We start from the raw sequence: 17,425 nt of genomic DNA on the forward strand, positions 1-17,425 counted from the left end.
TTCTAATATTCTTTTCATCTGTCAATATTTTTGATTTTTAAAAATATATTTCTTTTTTATCTGGAGTGATAGCACAGTGGTAGGATTTTGCCTTAACTGCAGCCAACCCGGGACAGAACTGGATTTGTTCCCGGCATCCCATATGGTCCCTCGAGACTGCCAGGAGTGATTTTTGAGCTCAGAGTTAGGAGTAATACCTGAGAGCTGCCGGTATGCCCCCCAAAATCCTTTATTTAAAAAACCATGGTTTATTATTATTATTATTATATTAATGTATTATTTCTGGCATTCAATGTTCCAACACTAATTCCATAATTTCCCTTCACCATTGCCCCAAGTTCCCCAACCTTCTCCAAGTCTGTCCCTTGGCAGATATGGTAATGGAATTATTTTAAATGGCTTAAAATTATTAAAAATGGTTGTATTGCAATGGCTTAGGTTAGCACTGTCTGAAGATTAACTAAACTGTTTATTGCTAGTTGAGCATTCTGTTTTTGGTTTTGTTTGTTGAGCTTACGTGGCTTTCAAGATAATTTCACATCTAATTTGGTGTATTCCTCAGGGAATGTCAGATGGATGTGTCATGCAGCTGCCTAAATTCCAGGATATTGTGAATCTATGAAGCCAGGCCAATGAGCTCATATAGCAGTGTCTTATGGCTGCTCGAACTATTAGAAGTACAAAGATGGGGGTGAGGGGCCCTCCTAGGATCCATATCATCCTGAATATGTCAATCACAGCACTGGCATACTAAAATTTTTGTCAGTTAGATATATCTACATATATTAGTGCAAAAACAGTGAAGCTGGGCCATTGGTTTAGAGACATTTGTTGGGTCTCTGTGCAGGAATCTCAGTCCTTCAGCTCATCAGGGACTTCCTTTATATCTATCTTGTCATTTAAGTTTTTCATTATATTTATGAAGGAAAGTATAAAGTGCATATCTGCTTTCTCACATTGCTTACATTGACCATGTTCTCATAATACATTACTCATCATAACTACATTTCTAGATGATGTAATATTATTGTGAATGTTATATATGATTACTTTTAGTTTCTTATTATTTTAAAGTATGTTTTATAATATAATTTGATGTTATTATTTTAATAAGATCCAAATTTAACAGAATTGGGAATAAAATTGAATTGAATTATTTCTAGTTACGCTTAACTCAAAATTTTGGGTTTGAAAGTTTGGAGCTCAGTCCTGTGGTATTCATGGTCTACCAGGGATACTCTTGGTGGTGAATGAGTATTTGAGATGAAATTCAGATCCCTACATGTTCTAGGCTTGAGTTTTGCAACTTCAGCTACGTTCCCAATCCTACTACTATTCTTCATATCAATTCAATCTTAGTCTTAGATGTTATTTTTTAACCTCAAATTTGGTGTTCGTACTTTAAAAATGTGACCATTTTAGGGTTTCAGTGTCATAAATGAGGTGTTCATTGAGAATTTTCTATCCTGCCACAACAGAAATATAAAGAATTTCTTCATTCTTTAAGAACTTTAATATCTTATTTCAGATTTGAAACAACATTTTTCCATTGGTCATTAAAAAATATATCATATAAGCACACATCAGAATTCTCTTCAGACTTGTAGGAAAAACCCAAGAGACAGATGTTTCTTTGAATCCCATTTTATCCAATATCCATATACTCATTTAGCCTACATTGTCTCTGTTTTCTCTGTTTAGTAAAACTTTTATTATTTTAGAGGTAAATTATGACCAGAAGGAGCTTCATGAGTAAATATAAGCAAATATGAGATTCATGAAACATAAATATGTTCTATCTAGAAGCAGTACCTTTTGTCTATTGTCTTGCTACTTAAAGTCTAAATATTTTTTCTCATGTGTGGCTTCAGAGTTTCTTCATCCTGATAAGTACCCAAACTAGAGCTTAAATTTATTGAAATGACCTAAGATAAGCTTTATCTTCAGTGACTTGATAAAATCTGTTGCAGTAGAAATTAACTGAAAATGTAAATTAGACACTGGGTTGCCTGTGCATTCCTTTGTGGCCTCAGAATACTACTATTGAAAAATAACTAAAATGCTGGGGCCGGAGAGATAGCATGGAGGTAAGGCATTTGCCTTGCATGTAGAAGGTTGATGGTTCGAATCCCAGCATCCCATATGGTCCCCTGAGCCTGCCAGGAGCAATTTCTGAGCGTAGAGCCAGGAGTGACCCCTGAGTGCTGCCAGGTGTGACCCAAAAACCAAAAAAAAAAAAAAAAAAAAGAAAAGAAAAAAGAAAAAGAACTAAAACACTTACTATAATTCCTTTCTAACTATAAGCCTTATTGTAAGATATTAAATCAAGGTTTCACCCAGCAACATTACAAACATCTGTGCATAAGCAAAAATATTTCAATTCATGTCTTCTCACTAAGGACTTTGATGAAGGACCTAACCACTATTAAATTGATTGCCATTTTTCTATATAATGCTTCAATATCTCTCCTAAATTTTTATTCTGTTTTTAACTGTCTGATGCAATTTACCACATGGGTGTGCTGCCAGCCTTTCAAACACAATACGTCAGAAGTTTAACTTATCTTCATTGCCTCCTTAATTCCCTATCTTGTTCAATTTATGGTACTATCACTACTTTTATTATTCAGGCTCTAATGTATGTAGACTTCACAACCAATCAATAAAATTTATAATTCAGTTACTAATCTCCAGCAACCCTTAGCTAATCTCCTAAATACTCTCAACTGCATTCACTTCCCCCTTTGATTAATTAAGCACACAATCAGTTCACATTAATGATAATAGCAGCACAATGAGAAAATGAGCAGCAGGCATATGCAGGCCTATCAGTTCAGCTACAGGCCGAATTTTTTTTTTTATTTAACATGTTACTCAAATTCTAAAATTTGCTGTGTGCCTTGTGGAAAAGTATTTATGAAATAAAACTACTTCTATTTATTATTAAAATATTTTAATTTAGTTAAAAATAAAAACTCATTGTATATATAAAGTACAGATAATTATAAAATATAGATATCACCATACATTTATTTAATAGGTATGATTACTGTGTCAAAATGATAGGGGCCAGAGCAATGATGCAATGGTAGGGCCTTGCATGCGACTGACCCAGGACTGACCAATATGTCCCATATGGTCCCCTGAGCCAGGAGCAATTTCTGAGCGCAGAGCCAGGAGTAACCCCTGAGCATCACTGGGTGTGACTCCCCCCCAAAAAAAAAACTATAAAGTATTGGGGAGGAAATAAAATAAAATAAAATAATGAAAAATATAGAATGGTTATCTTATAATAAGTGGTGAAGGAAGAAAAGAAGGAAGGAAGGAAGGAAGGGAGGGAGGGAGGGAGGGAGGGAGGGAGAGAGGGAGGGAGGGAGAGAGGGAGGGAGGGAGGATAGAGGGAAGGAGGGAGGGGGAACATATTGCATTCTAAATAGAACTTTTACTGGGGTCAGAGAGACCCGAAACAAGAACCAGTGTTCAGGGTTCTTGTTTGCCCACTTCCAAATGGATTAAATATTTTACATCACTTACAGTCCTCAGAGCCTCTCCAAAAGTGATCTTTAAACAAAAAATCAAAAGCATATCCTAAGGATCTTCATATGAGGTCCATAAAAATAAAACAAACATACTACAAGCCTTCTATTATGTGTTTTACTCTTGTTGAATAATAGACTGTATTACTCTGTCTCTGGGTTTCCCTGGAGTCTGTAAGTACTTCTAAACTTTCCTCTAGATTCTTAGTAACATTGTTGTTAGTCATCACTAAAAACTCATAAACTTTCATATTTACACAAAAAATATAGTGTTTAAAGACAATTTTCAGCAGGTCACAGTCTTTGCTTAAATATGTGTTCAATACTAAAAGAAACTTTGAAGTATTAATATATGTGAAAATAGGAAATATCTCACATCAGGCATATCAATTATACATAAGATATCTAAAAATCATTTATTTCCTTTTACATAATTGTTTCATTTTCACAACAAGAATTCTAGGAACCATTTTGAGGATAGTCTTCCCTGAGGCACATGGGTGTACTGCCCCAGAGATTTTAGCCAGGCCATACTATAAATTCTTTGTAGAATTGTTTATAAGTACCTGGTGATGAGTATGGCTACAGTACTGGGGATATCTGACAATTTATTGCCAAACTGAGTATTTCAAAGAAACACATATTAAATGAGGAAGTCATACTTTCTGAAAGTCTATTGCAATAGAGGAAGTTAAACCAGTCTCAAGAGTGAAGAAATGATAATAAAGTTACCATGTGACTGCTTTTGCTGATCATGTGTATGGATTCATTGGTCATTGGTTACTCTATAACCCTTAGAAATCTAGTGAATTTCACTTTGAGTTTAACTAAGTATAAAATAAGAGAAATAATTTCCTGCATTCAATTACATAGTACTCAGCTCCAAAGTCTAAAGGCTTTGAAATGATATTTTAAAGCAGCTTTGAATTGAAGAAATGAATCTCTTGTTTTTTGGCCTCTCAGCAAGGAAGATCATCCTTCAACTAATTAGCTGAAGAAATGAGCCTGAACTTTAACCTACTTACTTTTGGAATTAATCATCCCAAGACTACCTATTTTAATTAAGTGTATTTAAGATTCACACACAGGGATTTAATTAGACTTGAATACAGTGCTAAGCTGTGAATTCCAGAAAGGTCACTCTGCCTTAAATATACACTATTATGGAGCAGAGTTGACCCCAGGACCCAGGCAATATGTGCTCTGTACTTTTCTTAAAGATTGCTAAAACTATTGATCTGCTAACTCTAAAAAAAAAGTTAATTCCATTTATTTCTTTTCATTTAATCATTTGAGAATGATTAATTTTGTTTGGTGTACTTTCAAAACTCGGAATGCTACAGTAGGAAAAGATATTACATATTATATATAAACATTCCTATTTTCCCCTATTCAAATATTCAGAACTTGAATGCTATGAACTTAACAAAGCAAGATATATTGGAGAGTGTGAAAGTTCAGGTAATTCATTTCTTGAATTTCCTGAATCAGTTTGTTTCATGTCAACATATCTCGGTGTTCCTATTCCATATGCTAAACACTCAATTATTATCTTTTATTAATGATCATTCAATGTTGCTTGTTAATCACTCCTCTTCATAATTTAAGCAATGACTTTATTGAATGTGGGGAAAAATCATTTTCAATGCATAAACCTGGTTGATACTTTGCATGTTGGAGTCTAGCTCATAGCTCACTCTTTTTTCTTGTTTTAAGTGTCTGATATTTATTACATATGCATTTTAAGTGATTTTTCAAATATAAAAGATTATAACTCAAACAAACAATGTTAATGTCCCTTTAAGGTCATTGCACATAAAGATAATAGAGGGTTCTTTGGAGACATAGTATAGTAGGTCGGATACTTGCATGTAGCTGGCCCTGGTTCAATTTCTTGCCTTCCACATGGCCTTTAGAGAACAGCAGGTCTGATTCCTGAGCACAGAGCCAGGAGTAATACCAGATCACCACTTTGTGTGGCCCCCAAACCAAGAAGTTAAATTTAATTTTTAAAAATTATAGAAAACAAGAAACTGGGAAAAATGATGATATTTAAGAATTTTCAAATATGTACATATAAAAAGTTGGGAAATAAAAACTATATTTGTCACTATATTCAAATCAGGCCAACTCCATAGACTCACTTTTTTCTCAATATATATGTAAACCAAGATGTAAAAATCATAGGTAAACTGATCATATAGATGAAAGCAGGCAATCTCAATATTGCCAAGCCACTAGCCTGACAAAGCCATGCCTTCTGCATCCATCACCCATACTCATTGCTTTGCCTATGGTCCTGCTTCCACATTCCTCACTGATTATCTATAGAAATATCAATCTGACCAAATTCCAAGTATCATCAGGGCTTTTTTTGGAGTGAGTGTGGATACCATCTACCCTTCCCCTTATAATAAAATACTTCTCAGAGACCTCAGAGCTGATAACAGGACCTACAAATGCAGCAGAATCAGTAACAATGCTTTGAATTCTTGAACAACTCCATCCTCTACTAGCACACCTATTTAGATGCAATGTGTAGCTGAGGTCACTTTATGTTTGGAAACAAAAGAAACAACAGAATAAGATAGCAACAAGAGTTCACTCAGCTATAATCCTTCCCCTCAATCTTCTTAAAAACATTCATCCAAAAGAATGTATGCACACTGTTATTTATTGTGGCACTCAGTGCAATAGCTAAGAGTTGGAGTCAACCTAGTTGCCCAACAAAGTTGAGTGGATCATGAAGATGTAGTACATATATTTAAAGGAATACTATAAGCTGTAAAAAATGATGCCATCATGTAGTTTGCAGCAACATGGATAGAATTTGAAGATATGATGCTAAATGAAGTAAGCTAAAAGAAGGATAAATAATGTGGTATTTAGAATAACTGCATGAAGCAATACAAAGCTCAATTGGGTAATGCTTCTGAATGCCATGAGCCCCAGAGTGTATCAAGGAGAATAGCAATATTGAAGAAGTGGATAAAACAAAATTTATATTCCCTTCTACATTTTAAGTAGAACTTTAGCAACATATACAGCTGTTTAGATTGAGTAGTTGATTGCTCTTTTAGATATCTATATTAATGTTTAATGCCTTTATCTATAGAAACTGTTGCAGAAGGCATTTGTAAGACATGGACTCCCACTACAGTGCTCACTATAAGTTTTAATGTCTTAATTTAATTTGTCTATAATAACTTTTGCCAATATCTTAGTGACATCATTGGCGATATAGTAATTGTCACCAATTTGCTGGTTACTGATTTTTTTTTAATTTTCCTTCTTTTCTTCTTTTTTCTTTCTATTTTGTTTTGTTTTGTTTTGGGGCCACACCCATTGATGCTCAGGGGTTACTCCTGGCTTGCCATGGTATGCATGAACTTAAGGGGAGCTCAGGAGGCACTCCAGATGTATCCCTAGATTTCCCTGGTGTGAAGAGCTGAAATAACCCCCAAGGGGTTCCTTAAAAGGCCATTGTGGATGCCTTTTCTGCTGCATGGATAGTTCAGGAATTCCGGAAGAGATAAATCCATGCTTGGTATTACATTTTTTGTCATTATTTGGCTATTTCTCCTTTGTAAAATCACAGGCAAAATTATGACCTCTATCAAATAATTTGGCTCAGAAATGCCATCATTAAAGGTTACTATGAGAACCCCTTTTCTGGATAATATTTAGCACCTAAAAGCAAAGTCAATATTTTTTTTTCTTTTTCCAATATGTCCTTGCATCTTCAGTTTCTGGTACTCAAGGTCATAGTCAGAATACAGATCCTGGGCTATTGACTCTTCTCAGAAAATGGGAGCCACATCTTAGGGTATTTGGCTCCTTCCTTTATTGACCTATAAAACAATAGTGCCTAGCTCAGTGAAGACCATGTTCTTAGATTTTTTTCTACTTCCTAATAATCCTTTACTTTGAATTTGAAGTTAGCTTGCAAAGAGCTGCCTTGAGTTGTGACCTTCTCTTTGTGACTCAAAATTCTTATGGCTCAAACCCACAGCTTAAGTATTGTTTACTGTTTAATTTTTCTTTGTGATTGTAAGCATCCTTCTCCATACCTATGAGTAGGTTTACCCTTATAAGCCTCCATGCTTAAAGATTAAACTTGTCGCACTCTTGCCAGAAGATGCGTTGACCCCACATACTCTGTGTGTGGTTTCATTATTTCATAGTTCATATTTTGCTGCCTTTGCAACCCATTCTCCCTAAAGTAGATTCACTAAAATCCCACTGGCACTGTAGGACAGAAGCCACCTTCAGCACTGGCTATGCACTCAGAAACCGCTCCTGGCTAGGGGGGACTATATGGGACTCTGGTGGGTCGACCATGGTCCATCTTAGGCTAGCGCTTGCAAGGCAGATGCCTAACCTCTAGTACCACCACTCTGGCCCCTATAAATAAGACTTAAATTATCTAGACTACCATATTAAATAGAAGTGGTTGAGATTAAAGGCAAATTACTAATTTAAAATACTTGGAGAAGTGTCGATGACTGAATTTGAGTCTCCTCTCACAAAATAATTTGTGAGAAAATATAGGCATATATCTTAAAAAGCAAAAAATTTTCTGATAAATTTCTCTAACATCATGCCATTTTCAAAGTTTATTTGAATGCCTGATAATATAATGCTTAAAACATTCAAACAATGAGTTTATAAATATTGTGGTCTACCAATATTATTAAAATATTTGTATTAGGTTTTAGGGTTGAAGCTATGCCAGTAACATTATTGATATTTGTCATAGAATACTAATTGCATAATATTTATTATTGAAAATGTGAATTTAATACTTGGATTTAAGTTAAATTAAATTTTATGGGGACAGAGAGATAATAAAAAATGAAAGGCAAAAATCCTGCATGCAATTGTACTAAGTTCAATCTTGGGCACCCCAAATGATCCTCTAAGTCCAATAGGAGTGATTCCTGAACAAACCCAGGAGTAAACCTCAAAAATAGTGTGTTGAACAGAATAGAAAAGAAAAAAATAAGAAAGGAAGAAGGAAAGAAGAAATAAAAAGAAAGAATTAGAAAGGGAAGAAAGAAGAAAAATTAGAAAGAAAGGAAAGAAGGAAGGAAGAAAATAGAGGAGAGAAAGAAAGTGAAGGAAACAAAAAAGAATGAAATGAAGAAAGAAGGAAGGAAGGAAGGAAGGAAGGAAAGAAAGAAAGAAAGAAAGAAAGAAAGAAAGAAAGAAAGAAAGAAAGAAAGAAAGAAAGAAAGAAAGAAAGAAAGAAAGAAAGAAAGAAAGAAAGAAAGAAAGAAAGAAAGAAAGAAAGAAAGAAAGAGAAAGAAAGAAAGAAGAAAGAAAGAAAGAAAAAGAAAAGGATGGAAAAAGAAGAGGTAGAAGGGAAGGAAGAGAGGAAGAAATGAAGGAAGCAAGTAATGTGGGAGGGAAGGGAGCAAGTAAGGAGTGAGGGAAAGGAAGAAAGAAAGTTAGGAAAGAGGAAGGGGTATGAAAGAAAGAAAAACAGAAAAAGAGAAAGTGAGAAAAGAAAGTAAGAAAATTTAAAAGAAAGTGAAGAAGGAAAAAAATAAAAGAGACAAAAATATATAATGATACATTCAATAACAATCCCCTATCCACAGGTAAATGTGATTAACATGAAAGTTGTCTTTGGTTTGTTTTTTCACTAATTACTTGCGCCCCATGTGCTTCTACCTCTTCCACATCTTATAAATTTTAATTGGCTTCGGTATATTTTCTAATATGTTTCCTTTCTTCTCTTTTTCTTCCAAGAAAGAGGGTATTTTTTTAAAAATTACTTTTGTCAGTGCAAATGAGTTCTCAGGAACAAAATCTCTGGATTTTTTTTCTCAAGAAGTGACTAGCATCTTGCACTAAAGAAATATATTTTCCGTTAGCATCACTAAGGGACTGACATGGACACAATCTTGTCAGCTAGCACTGCTGATTATTTACAGAGAAAGGTCTGCACCCAGCCCTTCACAGCACAAAGCTTATTTTTATGGAAATTTCTATTCTTGTTGGAACTGTGGCATAGCTTTACAAATCAATCTCCCAATCACTACTATATCCCTAGTTTGTGATGAGATACATTTCATATTATTAATGCAAACTCTCCCTAAGTAGGTTTTCCCAGAAGGAAGAGGGGTAAAGGTTTAAGTGCTAACATTTTGAATAAAGTATATGCAAAAAAAAAGTTTTAGTACCTTCATAAGAAGGAACTATAATTATTTTGGAATGGGTTTGTAATGGCAACACTAATGTCTATTTTTATAAGATCTTGTATCACCCTAACTACATTCACAGTAAACTTGTCAGATGTCAACAATACGGGTGCTGTAATCTAGTTCTCAGGTTTATTAACTTCTGTGCCCTGTGGCATTTTCTCAGAATGACTGTAGAACATTGAGCCAGAAGCCACTTTTACTTCTAACATAAATACAAGAACAACCTTAATAAAACAGATGAATTACACTGCAGTGTAAATTAGACTGTTCTAATGGACTCCGGTGGTGAATGCAATGAAATAGTAACCAATGTGATTAGGTTTACTACACCAAAGATAGTGATGCTAAATCAAGAAAGGCTGTCAATTTTAATTTTATTTTATTTTACTTTATTTTATTGGTTTTCTCACTCACATCTCTCACCTCTTGAGGGAGCAATTGATTTGCCCATGGACTGAAGCTCATTCTTTTGCAGTCCAAGTAATTTTAAAGATTCTATTCTGAATTAAACTACAAATATAAAGAAATCCCATTAAACCTTAAAAGCTCATGCATAGTACAAAACATTTAAACCTGGGCATGGCATATCTGAATACTGTTTCTCACAAAGCATTGGGAGGGGGCTTGTATCATTTTGAATCAGGCTATGCATTACTATAATTCAGTGGCTAATTTAACACATACTTTGAAATATATTAACAACCTTTTGCTCTGTTTTGCTTGCTTATTTGTTTCTCATAAGGAGGTACACAAATAAATCACACTGACAACTATGGCAAAAGTAGCTAGAGGTATATTTTCAAGAATCGTAGTTAAGATTTTTCACTAAATGTATTTTGGTTAAATATCTATAATGTAGCTCAAGAGTAGCTTTGTATTCTAATAGTACCCAGAGACAATAAAGAGAATAGAGGGCTCGAAGGATCAGCCCACAATATGAAGCTTACCACAGGGTGGTAGTTCATTTAGAGAAATAATGACACCAACAGTTATCATGACAACAACTATTACTAACTAGTGAGTGAGAGAAATAGAATGCCTGTCTCAAAGACAAAGGGGGGGTATTCCTTTTTTATGACTGAAACTCAACTACAAACAGGTTTGTAATCATGGTTCTTAAATAAAAACATTATTATCAAAAATAAATAGCCCTGTGAAACAAAATATTTTCTGTGGAAATAATCTCTGGGACGTAAACACTATGGAAATAGTATTTGGTGGATCTTATATAGATTAAGTGGTTGCTATAATTTTGTTGATATTGTTACAATTGTATTCATATTTTTGATTTTGAGGAAAAATGTAACTGAATCTCACCAACAGCACTAAAACATCTGTGAAGGTCTATAACTGTATTTTATATTCCCTCGAGCCAGATTTTTATTCTGCCCCACCCTTACTCCCTTGGTTTCATAATCCAAGGTAAAGTGTTCGTCATTATTCAATACTATTTCATTGATTGTCTCCCTACATTCCCACATAAATGAGATTATCTTGTATTTATTTTTCTCTCTCTGACTTATTTCACTTACACAAAACTGCATATTACCAACCACATTGAAGTGAACTGCATGATTTTATCTTCTTCTATAGTTGCATACTATTCCATCATGTATATAAACAGCAACTGATTTTTTTTTGCCATTGAACCATTAGATTGTTTCCTAGATCTTTTACTGAGTTCTAAAATGTATCTTTGTGCTTACTTTTGCTTATAGTGTGTTGGCTTCTGAGCAATTTATAGGGCAAGAGAGAAAGGAGAAAATGTAAGTAGGTCATTTTCACTAAAAGTGTTTGGGCAAGGAACTTAATGCAGCTCAAGAGGTCAGAAAAATAACTTGAATGCACTCAATGTGTGAGACTTTGGTTTTAATCCCTGGAAGCTCCTGTTTTCCTCCCCATGCCTCCACAAAGCTCTGCATTTCTGAATGTGATCCTGGAAGACCCCTGTGCTAATATATATATTATTATATATATTATATATATATATATAATAGTCAGATAAAGAGTGGAGACAAGATCATAGGTAAGAAAAGGAAAATTATGGGAACAAGGAGATAACACAGTGTATTGGGCAGTTGTCTTGCATGTGATCCACCCTCTTTCAATCCCCTAAAACCTGTATGGTCCCCTGAGTCTGCCAGGAATAATTTCTGAGCATTGAGCCAGGAGTAAACCCTGAGCACCACCGGTTATGCCCTAGAACAAAAATAAATAATAAATAAATAAATATATAAATAACGAGTTAAACACGTTTGGAAAAAAGTGTGAATGACTGATTGAGTGACTGAGTAACTGAGTGAGAGACAGAGACAGAGAGAGGAGAAAAATAGAAAGGAAGGAATGGAGTATGAAAGAAAGAAGGAAGCAAAGGCTCAGAATCAATATAACCTTCACCACTTCACCACAGCAATGATACTCTGATATATCTATATATCTATATAATTTTGAGTGCCATTGGGGTTTGGGATTGAAATGTTTTTTCCTCCCTTTCTCCTCCATTCTTTCTCTCCCTTCTTCCCTCATTCTCTCCCTTCCTCTTTCTTTCCTCCTTTCCTTCCTTCTATCCTTCCTTCTCTTTTTCCTTCCTTCCATTCTTCCTTCTCTCTTTTTCATCATACCTTCTCTCCACTCCTTTCTTGTTTCCCTCTCTCCTTCCTTCCATCCTTGCTTTCTTTCTTCCTCTCTCCCTTGCTTCTTTCTTCTTGTCCTTCCTCCCACTCTGCCTCTCTCCCTTCCTTCTATCTCTCCTTCCTTCCTTCCTTCCTTCTCTCCTTTCTTCTTTCTATCTTTCATTCCATCCTTCCATCCCTACCTTTCTTCACTCTTACCTTCCCTTTCTTTCCTCCTGCCTTCCATTTTCCTTCCTTCCTCTTTCCATTCCTTCTTTACCCTTCCCCCTCCCACTCTTCCTTCTCTCCTTCCTTCCTTCACTCCTTCATTCCTTCTCTTTCCTCTCTTCCTTGCTTCCTTCCTCCCTTCCTCCCTCCCTTTCTCACTTTCTTCCTTCTCTTCTTTCTTCCTTCTCTTCTTCCTTTCTTCTCTCCTTCCTTCTTTCTCTCCACATTCCTTTCTTCCTTCCTTCTCTCCTTTCCTTCTCTCTTTCCTTCCTTCTCACCATTATTCCTCCCTTCCTTGCTTCCTTCCTTCTCTTTTCCTTCATTCCTTCAATACTTCTTTGCTTCCTTTCTCTCTTCCTTTCTTCTTATTCTTCCTTCCTTTCTTCCTTCCTCCTTTCCTTCCTTCTCTCCTTCCTTCCTTCATTCTATTTCCTTCTCTCCTTTCTTCCTTCCCTCCCTCCTTCTTTCCCTTCTTTCTTTCTTCCTTTCTTCCCTCCTTCATTCCTCTCCTTCTTCCCACTATCGGTTAACCACATTTCTTGAGTAGTTTTAGTTGTTTTTTTTTTTTTGCTTTGTTTCATCACATAAGATTGAAACCATAGGGCTGATTTTTGTCTTTTTATTCCTAACTTATCAAAGCTATATATATATATAAATATAATATAATATATATATTAATATAATATAATATAATATAATATAATATAATATAATATAATATAATATAATATAATATAATATAATATAATATAATATAATATAATATAATATAATATAATATAATATAATATAATATAATATAATATAATATAATATAATATAATGTAATGTAATGTAATGTAATGTAATGTAATGTAATATAATATAATATAATATAATATAATATAATATAATATAATATAATATAATATAATATAATATAATATAATATAATATAATATAATATAATATAATATAATATAATATAATATAATATAATATAATATAATATAATATAATATAATATAATATAATATAATATAATATATATATATAAATTTCTACTTTAAAAGTGAATGCTACCAAGCAAATTAAGAATTAAATTTATATGTTCTTCCTTGTTCTATACATCTGCCAACTATTTTACAAGAAGTATAATGTTTTGTTTTACTCAATTGCTGTACAAAGATCTATCAATTTTCAGTTTTCTCTGCCAATCAATCAATGGGCATGACCACTTAAGCTTTAGTAATATTTATTGATGGTTTAAAATACATACAACTACAGTGCAGTTCAAATTCAATAATAATAGCATATTCAATAAATGGAATAGAAATACCTTCCCTCTTTTTAGGTGCACTAATGATGTAAAAACTCAAAGAAAAGTAAAAGGCCACAGTGCTTTTGTATTCCCAGAGAGTTCTTAACTCTTTCTGCAGTTACATCATGCTGAGCAGCAGGTTGAAGGATTTCACCTTCAAGATCAAAAGACAATTGGGAAGTTAGGGAAGGGAATTGTGGGTACTAAGGATGAAGTTGCTGACAAAGACCGAAGTTTAAATAAAACATGTTCGGCGGAGATGAATCAATACTTTATTTGTTAAGGAGAAGTAAAAGTACAAAAAGGCTTGTACAACAGAGCATAAAAAAGTGAGAAATCAATTCTACTTAATTCAGAATGCTTGAAGAGTCACCTATGCCATTATGTATGAATAATTCAGGATCAGAAATTTATTGCAGACACATATTGTTTGGTTTGGATTTAACACTGCCTCTCATTTGACCTAAATCCTGTAAAGAATGATATTCAACTAATTGAAATCACATTTTTCAAGTAAGACAATGCCTCAGCGGTATTCCTAACATGATCTTGAAATAGAATTTGGATGGTGAAGCATCAGATACAATTTATTTTAATGTTACAAAGTGATAGCATGTTAACTGTGATGATTGAATGTTGCCTTATCTGTCTGTCCATTGTCACAGGTTAGAAATAAATTGGCGACGGCAAAGACTTGTAGATGAATACATTTTTCCCCACTGATGTCAGTCATGCTTAAGCAATGTCTGATATTATTTCCTGAACTTATAAGCTAGCCTTGCTGGACACTGTGAACCTCAAAAAGATGTATGCTAGAGAGGGTATAGTAAGTTAGTCATGAGGGAACCTCACTGCTCTCAAAACAGAGAGAAAGTGAAGAAAATGAGTACTTAGTGCAACTACATGACTTTAGAAATAAGAAACAACATAACTTGTGACTAAATACCTTGCTCAGAGTAGTTAAGTAAAGTAACATATTTCCAGCCTGTGTCAGATACTAACATATTAATATAAAGCATTTATTCTCAGATTTTAATTATTTCTAATAGTACTAATATTCTGCTTTTATTACCAACAGTTATATCATGTTGCCTTTCTATATTATAATTAAGCTCTGTATGAGAACTTGATTGGTCAAATCTTTATAAATTAAGAAAGTGAAGTCAGATGCCTCTGTATGTCCACACTATAAATTAGATAGCTGAATTTAGAGCTCAAATAATCTTCAAGAATGATATTTGACATTATAGTTCAATTTCTAATTTTCATGATAAATCTTAAAATTTACATTTATAATAAGCTGGAGTGGAGGCTATTAGTGAACAGAATACGTCAAACAGTTTGAGCGGTTATGTTCAAAACTATATTGTCCTCGGACTAGAGCTATAGTATGTTGGGTAGAGCATTTGCCTTGCACAGTGCTGACTGTGGATCAATTCTCAGCATTCTGTATAGTTTTCTGAGTCTGCCAAGTGTGAAACCCAAACAGATCAAAATTATATTATCCTGAATATAATTTTGTCTTTTGACTGAGAAGAAATTGCTGTTAAACATTAGTATAATTATAAAAAATATAATCATATTTTCATCACAAACACAATCACAGTACAGGATGACTGTATTCGAGTATTTGAGATCTGCAAAACCAACAACCAAATGTGTTTGTATGTGTGTGCATGTATGTGTAATTGTATGATTATGTAATCATGTGGTCTTATAATTTGCAGAGTAGAGTGGGTTGCAGCAAGATAGTAAATAAATAAGTAAATTATGTCCACCAGTTTAAAGATAATATTGCAGGGAAAAGTCAACAATTCCATTTCAGATCCAAAATAGAAAACAGCAACAAGTACTACTGCTGCTGTTACTACCACCAGTCACTGCACCACTACTACCACTACCACTATTACTGTTGCTGCTGCTACTGATGTTGCTACTGCTACTACTACTTCTACTACTTGTACTACTATTACTACTACTGCTGCTGCTGCTGCTACTACTACTACTGCTATATTCCAGTTTAAATGTCAAACAAGATCACTTTCTTTTCTTATTTTAGAGGGGTTTATATTGTTAATAATACAACTATAAAACCAAATATCAAACAACTTAAACTACTGTGCTGATTAAAACATTAGTGACAATAGGGGTTATTTTAATATATAGGCCAGTCAAGTTGATACATAAAATTAGCTGCCTCAGGATAATTAACATTAATGAATATACTGAGTAAATTTTGAGATTTTCTCTAGAACAGAATTCCGAGGAATTGATTACTCAAAGAAAAATGCTATCTATATTGTGTGGCATTAAATACATTGGTTTAAATACTAGTGCAGAATTTTTTTTTATGTCATGTCTAAGTTTTCCAAGAGAAAGAAAATGCAAAATTAGCATTATTTTGGTAAGTTCTTCCTTCTCCTGTTTTGGCAAAATTTGGCTAGAAAAATACATTAACTGATTTGGCAAAACTCCTTTCACCATCAGTCTTATTTTTTTTTTTAATTTTAATTTGACCATGTTGGCTTACATATCTTTCACAGTAGTATTATAGGTACATATTAACATTGAATCAGGGGAGGACCCATCACCAAATTTGTCCTTCCCCCACCCTCTGTTCCCTTCCTTCAACCCATATCCCCCACCATCACCCCTCGGGCTGCTAGAGTAAGTGGTCCCCTCTGTGTCTTGCATATTATTAGTGATCATATATCTGTTTGGTCCTGGTACCCTCCCTTGTTTCCCCCTCTATTTGAGAGGTGGAGCTAGATAGTTATAGTTATGTGATTTTGTCTGAAGGAAAGAAGAGCAATAGAATGGGGTAAAAAATAAAATAAGCTGAAAATGGACGGAGTCCTTCTAGAGGCTTTCAGCCTCAGCTTGAGAGAGGACAGGAAAAAGGTAATTGAAACACCCCAACCATATAGAAAGAAATATCAAATAAAATATCCAGTGAACACTACAGCAATAAAGACCAGCACCACACAATAGCCTCGGTCTTGAAATCAAGCCATGCAAAGTGCAAGAAAAAAGAGAAAGGTAAAATAAAATTGGAGACATCAACTTCAATATCTACACCAAAAAAAGAAGTCCAAAAAATCAATCAATCAATAAATATATATGTGAATAAAAGATTATTTTTCCCCCTGCACAGTAACTATTGGGGATGTTATAGAGGGAATTCCCTTGGCCAAGGGTTTCTCCACCCTTGAAGTATACTGTTATGGGATTAACTATAGACTCCTTGCATGATCATTTACTCTCCCCTCCGTGCTTTTATGGTGTATGGAAGACTTCTGGTTCATCATGGATGGTAATATCAGGCCTCTGTATCTAGCGATCTTGGTGTTTGTACTGCTCAAAGAATGGAGCTTATGATGAAGTCTTTCTTTGTGGTTCTAGCAGATCTGCTTTTTCAATGTCGTTTTAATCCTTCTTCTGTAACACCATCAGTCTTATTTTCTAGCCTAATGCTCACACCTTTCAATATGAAGTTTTACTCTGTTCTTTACAAATAAACCACAGATAATTGAAAGAAGC

This window comes from Suncus etruscus, chromosome 10 (genome assembly GCF_024139225.1).
Source record: "Suncus etruscus isolate mSunEtr1 chromosome 10, mSunEtr1.pri.cur, whole genome shotgun sequence".
Lineage (NCBI taxonomy): Eukaryota > Metazoa > Chordata > Mammalia > Eulipotyphla > Soricidae > Suncus > Suncus etruscus.